A 13,008-nucleotide genomic window follows, 5' to 3' on the forward strand; every position below is an offset into this window, starting at 1 on the left:
GATTGTTCATGACGTTCCATAAGTATGTCACTCTCCAACTATCGCCAAATCACCTCAATCCAATTCTCGGTTTTGACGTAAAAGAAGGACAAACTAACACATTTCAATGACAATATTAATATGGATAGTATGTACGAGTGTATGAATTGATTACAAATTATACAAATAAGTATGTACACGGAGATTTTAAATAAATCATAGTCAAATTTATTTTAAAACGCATACATACATAACAAATTTAACAGTCGTTTTGTTTCATATTCAAATCAGGTATTATGATAAATTAATATTGGAAATACTTTCAACACTCCCATCAGATCTAAAAGTTCATTTTCTGTATTTTCCTCTTAATAGATCCATATTTAAATAATAGAAAAGGATAGAAGTGGTTGAGAACAGAAAGAAGAGGCTTTCGTTCAGTAGTGGGGCTTCTTCACCGAGGACAATTTTTTCCACAGGTAGTATTCTTATCTTTGCACACACGCTATTAATGAACCTAATGTCAACTCGACATTGTCGCCGAACTCAGACATATGCCGACACGTGAACGTGAATGCGTGAACATTGCGTTGTTAGTATAAACGCTTTTATTTACCGCAATGTAAAACCAGCAATGTTTGGCAAACTGTTCGACAGCGTGGAGCCAGCATAAAAGTTTGTCTTCCTGTCATGCTTTCGCGGCTTTCCACTAGATCGATTTTAATGAAATTTGGCTTGTGTAGGTAGATACCTCTTACATCAACCTCTTGCATTGTAGACGTCCGACTTATTTTTAACAATCTCCAAAGAGTTGCGATTGTACCCAAAAATAATAAAGGACAATTTGTTGCAAGCAGAGCCGCATGCTATAACTAGCTAAGATCATATCTAATTCATAAATAATTGTATTATTTAATTCTGCTTATTCAATCAAGGTCACACGGCAACTACGTCAACGTATGCAGACCCATCCCAAAGCAAATTGTCCGGAAAAGACATATGTGATTGCGGACAGCCGCCTGAGGGCTATATTATGTTCGGAATCTATTGTTCTGTAATTTGATTAATAATTACAGTGATTGGAATTGTTTTAAGTTGGTGCTCGTATTTGATTATGTAATCAATCATGTAAATAAATTACATATTTGCACATGAGAGGGTCGGATTGATAACAATTTCTATTTTAATATACCAATTTTAATGTCAATAAATCACGGCAAGTTTATTCATACATAAGTATGTATATACTCTTTTAGAATAAAATTATTAAAACCTAAACTTGCATGAGAATTTTGAGATAAAAAGTACCTAAGTACATAGATTTCTTCAAAATCCACAGATTCTTTTAAAGGTAAAAAACATATTTACAAAGTTCTGCATTTATAACAACGCAAAGATCTTAACGTGATTCAAGACCACGTTCCTTACTCAATGTAATGGCCCCTGCTCACTGGCCCGGAGAAGACGGATGCGAGCATAATAGTGGATTGTGACCACAATGTCGTTTGTTGGATTGCTCGACTGTTGCCAGATATTATTTATTGTCTTTGGGCGGGTTGTCCCGTCAAATTTGACCTTAACTTTAACCTGCGCAGAACAAAGCAAGACATGCACGCTTTTTTATCTAATAGGCGATGCACAGATTAAAGTTAATGTTAAAGTTACTGGTGCCACTGATATTTAATTTCTTAGGTAGGTTAGGTAGGAGGTAGTATAGGTTCTATACGTTAATGTTAGTAAAAGCTTACTTTTCTAACTGAAAAGATATGATATGATAAATGATAAAGCATTATCCAGTTTGACTGTATACAGCACAGGTAAACTGGAAAATGCTTTACCTTATTGCTAAAGATATAACATTTAAAGAAATTAGACCTAAACAGCCTCAAACAAGATGTCTTGACTCAAACACGTTAGAGAGTGGACGGTAGTCAAAACAGTAACATTAACTCGCTCGATGTATTTAAGAAACAATTAGCCAATCACGTCGTTAGTATTAACTGAACTTGTCTGTTTTTATTTTTATTTGTTTATTTGTGTGACAACGAATATTACATGTATGTTTTGTATTATGTTCTCATGTAAGTGATGTAAAAATATGTCTTAATGAGAATAAATGTCTTTAAACCTAAATATAAAATTTAAGGAGCTGACGAAAGCCAGACAGATAGACTTTTGCAATTATAATATTTGTATGGAGTATGTATGGATTAACTTCTACGCGTGACCTCATTTTCCCACGGGAACAGAGACACGTTTATCTGGGATGAACCACTAGTTTGAGTTTAATAATAATTGAAATCGATGTGGCTTACGTATTCTATACTCGTAGTTCTGTATGTAGAACGATTTATGATGAACACATTAGGTACTTAAGGTTATTTCCTTTTTCAAAAAACTTGAAGAATTTAAATCGCATCTCGGCATTGTCTAACGCAATTATATGTAAATATTATAATGTACAGCTCTGTATAAACAGTCCTACATTCAGATCCTCGTTGTAATGACACGGGTCGGGCGGACCGCACCTTCTCAAGAATGTAGCGTATGCAAAAAAAAAACATTTTTACCCGACCCCAAAGGAAAGGTGTTGTTTTTCGAGATATATATATATATATATATATATATATATATATATATATATATATATATATATATATATATATATATATATAGGTACCAGATATATAAGATGAATATGTTACGAAATATAGTATCGTTGAGTTAGTAACACAAGTCTCGAACTTATTTCGGGGTCAACTCAACCTGTGTGATTTGTCCATATACATTTTTTAAAAATCTATATTAGCACGTATCTCCTAAACCGCTGAACGGATTTACGTAATTAAGGTATCGCTACATTCGTCTTAGCTGCCCGATTGCTTTTAGATATGAGGTTAAAAAAAATATAAATAATTTATGAATTTATTTTGACGAAGCAGGTTGCGTATATTTTTCCTATGTACCTACATTTGACGAAACTTGTTGTGCATATATTTCTGTTGATGATGACGAAGCATATTGTGGATACTCTCCTGTAAACTTTTAGTCGAATAAAATAATTACCTATTCAAACTACAGATAATTATGAGGGTGAATTTCACGAGCGCTTGAACGCGGCGTGTAGCGTTTCATTAGTGTTCGACAATTTCTTTGAATAAAGAATATTTTATAAAATTAACATTGTAGCAGTACTTTTTTTATTTGTAAAATAAGGTAATTAAATTGTCAAATTTAATAAACACTAATGACAATCCGCGGCGGAGGTCAAAACGCTCGTGAAATTCACTCATGTGTTCGTGGGTGAATTTCACGAGCGTTTGTTACTGTTGATTTCCCTAAAATTACTCGTTACTGTTTTGCTGTCGCTACTCTCAGCGTTTCCGGTCGGGCGCGCGTCGCGTAATGGCGGATGGCTGTATCGGCAAAAACGTTAATAACCTATTGTCTCATCGCGACATAATTTGCAAGCTCTGCAGTTTTCAACTAATCACGGTGCGGTGACCTTGTGGGGTTACAGGATAATGGAGCTTGGATACTGAATGAGAATTTATTTCGTTTCGTCTGTCACGTCTGGCTGTCTTTCTGGCTTGTCCTCGTATATTTAACACATTTATTATTTTTGGTGGTGCAATGGTTAACACTCCCGTCTGAGGATCGAAAGGTCCCAGGTTCGAATTCGTTCGTACTCGTGCCATATGAGTTTGTATACCAATCTGACTCATGTATATATAGTAGTTTTCATCGACCACCACTTGCTTCCGGTGAAGGAAAAACATCGTGAGGAAACCTGCACACTTGTTGGTTATTAACTTGTGTGTGAAATGGAGAAGGCAAACCACTCCATTAATAATGCCAAGAAAATTGCTTCTCGTGTGCTTCATTCCATGTAATGACCACGACGCTCACTCATAAGGAATATGACTATGATATCTTCCTTGCGTGTTCCTGGTTGTATTTGTATAGTGTATTACAGTTGACAAGACAATGTAGCCCTTTATCGCCTCGTATGATACTCCACGAGAGGATATGGAGTGGAAATACTCTAGGGCGGAACCACATGGTACGTCCCGTATTTATCCTCTCTGCCTGTCTGTCTGTCTATTAATAATAATAACAATAATAAATGAACTTTATTGCCCATAAACACATTAGGTACACAAAGAATAGAGATTAGGTACATATGGAGCAAAGGCGGACTTATTGCTCAGCAATCTCTTCCAGACAACCTTTGGATTGAAGAGGAACAAATTAGCAGGGGGTGGGCACAGCAACCGGCAAATACAATGAACATAATGATAAATATAAATAAATAATAAATAAATATATTAGGACAAATCACATAGATTGAGCTAGCCCCAAAGTAAGTTCGAGACTTGTGTTATGGGATACTAACTCAACGATACTATATTTTATAACAAATACATATATAGATAAACATCCAAGACCCGGGCCAATCAGAAAAAGATCATTTTCCATCATGACCCGACCGGGGATCGAACCCGGGACCTCTCGGTTCAGTGGCAAGAACCTTACCACTGCACCACCGAGGTCGTCAAAATAACTATTTATGTAAGTAAATATACATATATTTATTTACATAAATAGATACATAAACAAATAAATACAATGTAACTAAACATACATAGACATAAACACTTATACAAATAGAAATATCAAGATTTGAACAAATGAACAAGGCAATAATATACTTAATGATGAAATAAATAATGAATCAACATGAAAGATAGTACTCCTTGAGACGTTTTTTGAAGGTGTCTAAAGTTTGAGCGGTGCGCACATCGAGGGGCAGGGCATTCCAAAGTCGAACAGCGTGTACTGTAAACGATTTCGAGTATTTTGCAGAAGAATGGGTGGGAAAAGTGAGTCTTATCGCACCTTACAAGTTCATCACCTACTCACGTTTGTGTTACAGAGTTGACACTTCTCATTTCGCTTCAGTTTCCATAACAATGCATTATTGTGATACTCATTGTTATGACAGTGAATCCATAATTAACGCCCAGAGAAAATTTCCCTAATGAATTAAGGAAATTCTCTCTGGGCGTCACCCAACTATGTTTTCCGTCTATCCGACCGTCTGTCAAGACTCCTTTTCTCAGGAACCTTTTTCTAAAGGTATCTATCAAGTTGATTGTCTTTCGAACTGTATTTATTTATCATACAAATACTATAAATGCGAAAGTTTGTGAGGACGTGTGTATGTATATTTGTTACTCTTTCACGTAAAATCTACTAGATTGTTATGAAATTTTGTACACGGGTAACGGGTATAACCTAACACATAGGGTACTTTTTATCCCAAAATTCCCCCCAGACGAAGCCCCGGGGCGAAGCTAGTTTATTATAAAAGCTACATACATACAGCACTCACACTTGCCCAACACGTGCTGCGAGCCAAGGAACATAACTACTTACTAGACAAAAACCATAATACATATAAATAATAATCTTTATGTAATATATTTCAGCTGCGAGAAAACCAAATTTGTACGGCAACGCGACCAAATCATCATTATATTTCTCGCTTTCTCAGAATGAATTCGAAATTCAGTGATCAAAAGCGTTATCCATTTTGGCTGCCGTTTTATAGAATAGATAAATTTTGCAGGATTTAAAATTAATCTAGTGTAGCTAATATGTAATTTGTCTTGTTGCAGGTATGCACGTAATCTTGGAATATCTAATCGACGACAATATAGTTATTAGGCCTGACTGCTCTAGGTAAGGTACAGCGGGCTGCACTGAATTCTGACCATTAATGGACCGGTTTAACTTGTTAAACCGGTTTTCACAAACCTAATACCAAAACAAGTTTTTTATAAAAATGACATTTTTGCTACAAGTTTTTATTGTCGTCAGAGAGAGAGAGATCTTATGGCAATTAACGCCTGACAAATGACCCATGTCCGTGCTGTAAACGATTGAGGAGTTCCCTCGTTTGGTGCCGACACGGGCTGCACATAATAATGCATTGTCATGGAAACTGAAGCGACCTGGGAAATTTCAACTCTGTAGGTCAACTGGAAGTAGGAAAAATGTAACTTGCAAGATTTGATTACAGACAGACAACGGGACAGGTTAAACTAAATAAAAGCTTGTAATAATTATAATTTTGTCATATATCCTATTATTTAAATACAAAAAGACAATATCAACATAGGTTTCTATATAAACATATTATCTTAAATATTCGGCCGCTTACAAACTGCGCGCCGCGCCGCTGACGTTTAAGACAAAATGGCGTACTTCACGTTTTACTATGGCAGAGTTGTCACTGACGGGAAGCCTACTGTACATAATTATAAGATCAGTGTTTTGATATGAAACATATCATTATTTTTGTTCAATTACTCCGATCGAAAAATAGCGGTTCTATCGTTTTATAATGTTCAACGAGATAGCGTAAAATATTGCCCTTAATGTCATGCTTTGTAATGATTAAGTAAATCAGTGTGCTGATACAAAGTAACGTGTTTCTTTTAGCATTCATGTATCATTATTACCACTAGTTTTTTTCGTCGTCAGAGTTAGTAAATCATGTCCGTGAAGTAAACAATGAACAACACACTCCACTATAGCATTTTCTTTCAGCAACATGTGAAGCTAAACAAGTGATCTTTGAGTTTGGTTCTGTCTACCCGTAACGGATATAGACGTTATACTGTATCTGTATTATAGTTATAAATACATTTTTAATTAAATACGTATATGAATGGTGACTATTCGTGCAACTGTGCGAGGCCTGTGGCACTAGATTAGGACCACTCCATATCCTCCCGTGGATGTCGTATAAGGCGGCTAAGGGACATATAGCTTAGGCAGCTGATAGACAACAATAACATTCCCTAGGAGGGTTGACGTCAGGTAGGCAGCCGATTATAAAATCACAGCCGAATGTTAAAAATATTTAGGTTATTTTTACGCTGACCCCGGGCGTCACAACGTCACAGTCCCGAATGCAACTGTGAACTTACGAAGATGAGAGAATTTTTCATACAATCCTCGCTGAAGTCGAAATTTAGTTACAGATGAAAGCCAGTCCAGTGAACAAATGTGTTGGACCCAAACCACTGACCAACGCGATAAGGGCTATAAAGCCAATTGCACGCATTTGTCACGAGACACAGTTAATAAAGCCTTATGCACATGGGTGAAGGATTTTTACAGAGCGATTTTTGTGCAATACATTTTTATGTTCACAAAATTGACGATTTTAAATATTGCCGCATTTATGCTTTTATATGATCGACTGTGTCGCACCAGTCAACTTTGATGTTAACTTTCGTTTAGAAAACTTGTACATTATATTTTTCTTCGCAGATTGAAGTTAAAGTCAAAGTTGACTGGTGCAATCCGCCCTTAGAAATCAACTTGTTTTTTCAGATGTAAGGACTAGAGATGACAAGCATTTCAGCTAATTTAATCAAGATCGCATTACAAGACTTGCAAGTTTTGATACTTATCGCAAGTTAAGTGAAAATAAATAAGTTTTATGAATAAATTATTAGATTTGCGTAGTTGGTCGTTGACGAGATTGAGCTAGAAAAATTCTCAGTGCCTAATCCACAGATTCACTCTCGTCCAAGCGTTTACCAGATTGTTGTTTCCTCAATCACTAAACTTCGGAGTCCGCTTTCCCACTGTTTCTTCTCGCACAACATTTCAGCATTTTTATTTGCCAGGCCATCGCCACAGATGTTATTAGACGACCTCGGTGGCGCAGTGGCAAAGTGCTTGCCTCTGAACCGAGAGGTCCCGGGTTCGAGCCCCGGTCATGATGGAAAATTATCTTTTTCTGATTGGCCCGGGTCTTTGATGTTTATCTATAGTATCGTTGAGTTAGTATCCCATAACACAAGTCGAACTCGAACTTACTTTGGGGCTAGCTGAATCTGTGTGATTTGTCCTTATATTATATTTATATTTATTGGTCACCAAATGTAACCCGTCAATGACGAAAGCGTCCAATATTGTGTATTTATTTTGGCTCCACATGTCAACGCTTTTAGTTCGGATCACATTCTTTAACGTACACTGCAGGCCACTAAATCTGTCGTCGGATGATACGTCTAGTGTTCCCTTTGCGTGTCGTTGCCAGACAGTGTATTAATTTACATAAAATATATCAGAAATTATCATATATTTTTTTTACTTATTTGTAATCGACGTGTGTGGGGATTGTTTTTATTTTATTGATTATCGCTTTCATAAATCTATATATATTGAAGTATCTAATTTGGTCTCAAACGCGACTGTATTAAATCATACATTTTGATCGTGATAGATACCTATTTTTACATATACTATTTTACCATTGACAAATAGTCACTGCAATTCTCACCGCAAAAAGAACTCAGGGCCTTTTATTTTCATATGTGGCCACACTCAAAACGACGCGGGACGATGCTTACAAAATTCTGCTTACTTTTAAAATTGCCCAATAAAAAGTAAAAATACCAACTGACCACCTTAAAGTGACACCGAACGCGACGTGCATCAAATTTACAATCAATTAACTAATTTCTTTGATATAAAATTTCACGTATATATTTTTTGCTTTAATCCTCGGTGTAACTGGCATAAAACCTGATTGCATTACACGCGACCGAGAAATTAAAAAAGGAACACAATTTCGCGAGTTCTTTTTCTTTTTTTGAGCTGGGAGTTCTCGTGACAAATTGCAGAAATGATTTTCAGTTGTTATTCTTTATAAACGGCGCGTTGTCTTTTTGAAACATTTTCGCTTATCCTTCGGCTAAGTATAGCTTACAATTTCCCATCAAACTGCTAAAGTTTCGTGTCAAGATTAAGAAAATTTAAGATATGTATGTGGATTTCCAGATTATTAAAACTTATTTGCCCTTCGAAGACCACGTCACATAGCGCAGAACCAATAATCCACATGCCAACATACTCTTGGCCGGTTATTTTTTAAACTTCGTTTTTAATCTGTGATTGATGACGGGCCAGAGGGAGAGTGCACCAAAAAAACCGACTGCATTAAATATCAATTTTTCACTTTGATAAATATGAATCCAGCTTAAGAGTTACTTTATTTTATACTTGCTTTATGCAGCTTTGCAAATTGAGAACGTAATCCTTTTGCACTTTGTATTTCGTTATTTTTTCACAGTTACTAGGTAAATATTTTAGGTAGCGTTACAAAAATGGCCAACCTAAAGCTTAAAATTTAAAAACAGAAACGCTAGGTGTTCGTGAAAATTAAACTGAAAAACGAAGATCCATATTTTTTTTTTTTTAAACTGACGTCTCAAATCATTTCATGAAGATTATGTAATGATGTATATGATGGTAATAAATAAAGTCCAAGGTAAATTTTAATATAATTTTAAAAATGAATTTTTTTTTTAACTTTCCTGTGTTTCATTGAACGCATGACAAAAAGGTCAAATCCATGCAGAGATAAGTTCCGTTGAGGAGTTCCCTCGTCGGGAGCCGACCCTGGGTGCACCATTAGTTCATGCTAATCATAATAATGCAAAGTCATATAATGCATAATAATGGAAACTGAAGCGGCACGTGAAATAATTGACTGTGTAGTACGAAATTTCAGACTAATTAAAAGCTTTTAAATATATATATATATATAATTCGGCATCCTCGGTCTCCTCAAGAAAGCTAGTCTTCAGTATAAGTAGGACTCGTGAATCCGTCATAATATTTCATTGGTCCTTATCTCCAGACCGGTCCCGTGTCCCGCGGGATAATATAGTGAGAGCTTACTCCGGTCACGCACGCTATCTGAAATTTTAGGCGGCATGACTTCCCGAAAAATATTGATATGTTAGTTTGATCTATAAATTACTAGTGCCTTTAGGCTCCTCCTCTGGGAATTTTAGGGTGAAAATATCTAAGTTTTTATCAATTTTGTGTCGAAAATAAAGAAAGAAAGAAAGAAAGAAAGAAAGAAAGAAAGAAAGAAAGAAAGAAAGAAAGAAAGAAAGAAAGAAAGAAAGAAAGAAAGAAAGAAAGAAAGAAAGAAAGAAAGAAAGAAAGAAAGAAAGAAAGAAAGAAAGAAAGAAAGAAAGAAAGAAAGAAAGAAAGAAAGAAAGAAAGAAAGAAAGAAAGAAAGAAAGAAAGAAAGAAAGAAAGAAAGAAAGAAAGAAAACATTTATTTGCCAAAAACATGAGTACAAATAGTCAAAATGAATTAGACCTACACGTTTTACCGAATATAGGTATGCAAATATAATTAAATAAAGAAAATAACAACTTTTTCAATTTCCATCGAAATGATAATGTTTATTTCATTTTATTGTAGGACCCATTATATCAGAGTAAAAAAAAACATGAATTGACTTGAATACTTAACTAAACTGCATGTAGATATATTATTATCATTAATTAATGTTTAACATTTATTATACTATACGCAGTCGTTTAAACAAAATGGCGTACTTGGCGTTGGCGCGTTGCACCGTCAACTTTGACGTTAACGTGCGCAGGTTAACGTCAAAGTTAACGTCAAAGATGATGCTCACCACATTCGCCAATTTTGTATATCTTCTTCCCAAACAATAACGAAGTATACCGATCTATAATATGAATGATTGAAATGTTTACATAATGGGATATTAAACACGCTTCCTAAAACATATTAACTATTCTTATAGAAAAGAGAGGGCAGAGAAGTGAGATTATATCTGAAAATAATCAATTTACTTCAAATAGTAGTAATACAAATCACAATTACCGACTGAAGTAGAAAAAATCATACTTTCACGTATATTATAAATGCGAAATTCTGTCATTCTCTTGTCTTTGGTAACACTGGATACGAGAAGAGCGCGGGTGAAGTTACGGACAAAAGTTAGTTACACGTAAAATAATAGTGATGATTCACACATTTCCATTGCTATAATAATATTCGATTTTTAAATATATAAATATTAGACACGATTAATTATCGTTTCTCAGTCATATCTCACGCTACGTTATAGACTCATTTCGTGAATAATAGAATAATTTTATGTATGAATTAACGCAATACAATAAAACAGACCTTTTTCGGCGAGGTAGTCAATAAATGCCATGAGTATATTGCATTTAACTTACTTTATTTTCTCAGAAATGTCTGTTCCAAGATAATATGCCTTTTCTTCTGTACTATTGTTGTTTCATGTCCACGTTCTTGTATCGTGGAATCGATCAATCGGCGTAAAAATAGTTCCCTTTGATTACGCCGCTGATCAAAGCTGCGCGTGCGCCGGCCGGCAAGCTTTATGTTCTCTCTACGTATCGATTTTGTATCGATTACCGGTAGCGACGAATATATCGATTAATGTATGTTACATTTTTGGTGTATTTACAGGAAATCGCTGTTTTATGGTGTCTTAGTTCCGGCAAAATGTGCCATGTTTTTAATCTGCTTTTTCAGTATAGTCTACGACTTGTCAATTTACTCTGCGTTGACCTCTATGCCGCATTAATAGAGGTGAATTTGCAATGATTTTAGATAAATATTTCCTTGGGTACTTACTACGCTCTAACTCTAATATGAAAATTCTTTGCATTGGCTTAAAGACGAAAGAATAGGAATTAATTCATTGCATGGTTGGTGGTTAGAGCGTTGTCGCGGTTAGGCAGGGGCATGGGTTCGATTTCCAGATCTGATTTTTAACACGCTTTTATTACCTCGACCTGTATGTATGTAGGAAATCATGGAATCTGAAACAACTAATTTAACCATCTTCCATGTAGTTCTGATGACAATACAATAATATGGTGCAGTCGAACTGATCCGATGATGGAGCAGGAAGATATGAACTGGAACTACATGATGGAATGTCGTATCATGTCCGTTCTTTTGGACTTGTTAGCAAGATGTTGTAATTAACGTTGACCACGTTTCACGTGCACTTATAAAAGCGTATTTTTCTAGTATTTTTTAAGCTATTGATTTATTTTAATTTCCTTATTTCAATTTAGTTTTAAATGCATAATTTATATGATATGCACATAACTCAAAAATCTCCTTTTTACTGCTTTTCTTATGTGTTTCTTTTGTGCAATAAAGAGATTATTAAAAATTAAACGCTATTACTGTCTTCATGTCTACATCAGCTCTGTAATTGTACATCATTTTATGATAAATTTAACTTCACACGATGTATTCCCAATTTAACCATAAATGGAGAGGAAAAAAGAAATATCAAAATAAAGAGATCACAAGTGACCCAACTAGGGGAGTCACCAAAAAAAGCGACACATTCCATAACAGAGACGAATCATGAATGATAAATGGTTAGGTTGATGACACACTGATGGAGAATTTTATTAAGTAACATTACTAGCTGCGCCCCTATGTTCTTCTCCGTACTTCAAACTACGTGTATGCAAAATTTCAATATGATAAAGAGAGCAGCTAAAGCTTTAACAAACAAACTTATTTTCGCATTTATAATATTAGGTGATTAGGATTAACGAGGTTGTATACGAGCACACTAGCGCCACCACATTATCATTTTCTATCATTTATTTGTGAAAAGTAAAAAAAATCTGTTGTCAGCCACAATTTACTAAACCGAAGACGGTGGCACCAAACTTGTAAACCTAATCCTAACTAATATTATAAATGACAAAGTTAGTCTGTTTGTTACTTTTATTCACGCTCTATATGCTCAACCGATCATCTTGAAATTTGCGTAGGGTACATTTCGCCCCGGATAAATAACTGTTCCCGTGAGCTAGTAAGGTATATATTGTACTTTGAAAACTATAGTGCTTTCCAATAAAATCCGTATATTATATATATATATATATATATATAATCCGTAATATTAAATATATTCGTCATCTAGGAGCGTTTGAAAAAACGTCCGCCTGTTCACACTTAAATTTAAATAAGTGATATTAAAGAATGCAATATAATTATGTGTGACAACATTAGTGTGCTGTGCTCCTTACTTTGTTACATTCCAAATATAAAGGCCAGGACACACGGGCTATCTCGACTATTAATCGCAACAGCTCTCATATCGCGCC

The 13,008-nt window shown here is 35.1% G+C and overlaps 1 protein-coding gene and 1 long non-coding RNA gene across 5 annotated transcripts in view; both read left to right on the forward strand.

Moving 5' to 3' along the window:
- LOC128673293 (uncharacterized) overlaps nt 1–7,252 on the forward strand; it is a 43,326-nt gene extending 36,074 nt beyond the window's left edge. Inside the window, exon 3 of the long non-coding RNA XR_008405064.2 lies at nt 5,661–7,252. This is a non-coding gene — a long non-coding RNA (uncharacterized LOC128673293). The remainder of the gene's footprint in view (nt 1–5,660) is intronic.
- The window catches only part of LOC128673276 (netrin-B-like), a 145,290-nt gene that overhangs the window by 68,547 nt on the left and 63,735 nt on the right, over nt 1–13,008 (forward strand). The gene's annotated exons all lie outside the window — the stretch shown is intronic.

The sequence above is a fragment of the Plodia interpunctella genome, chromosome 10 (genome assembly GCF_027563975.2).
Source record: "Plodia interpunctella isolate USDA-ARS_2022_Savannah chromosome 10, ilPloInte3.2, whole genome shotgun sequence".
NCBI classification, from domain to species: domain Eukaryota; kingdom Metazoa; phylum Arthropoda; class Insecta; order Lepidoptera; family Pyralidae; genus Plodia; species Plodia interpunctella.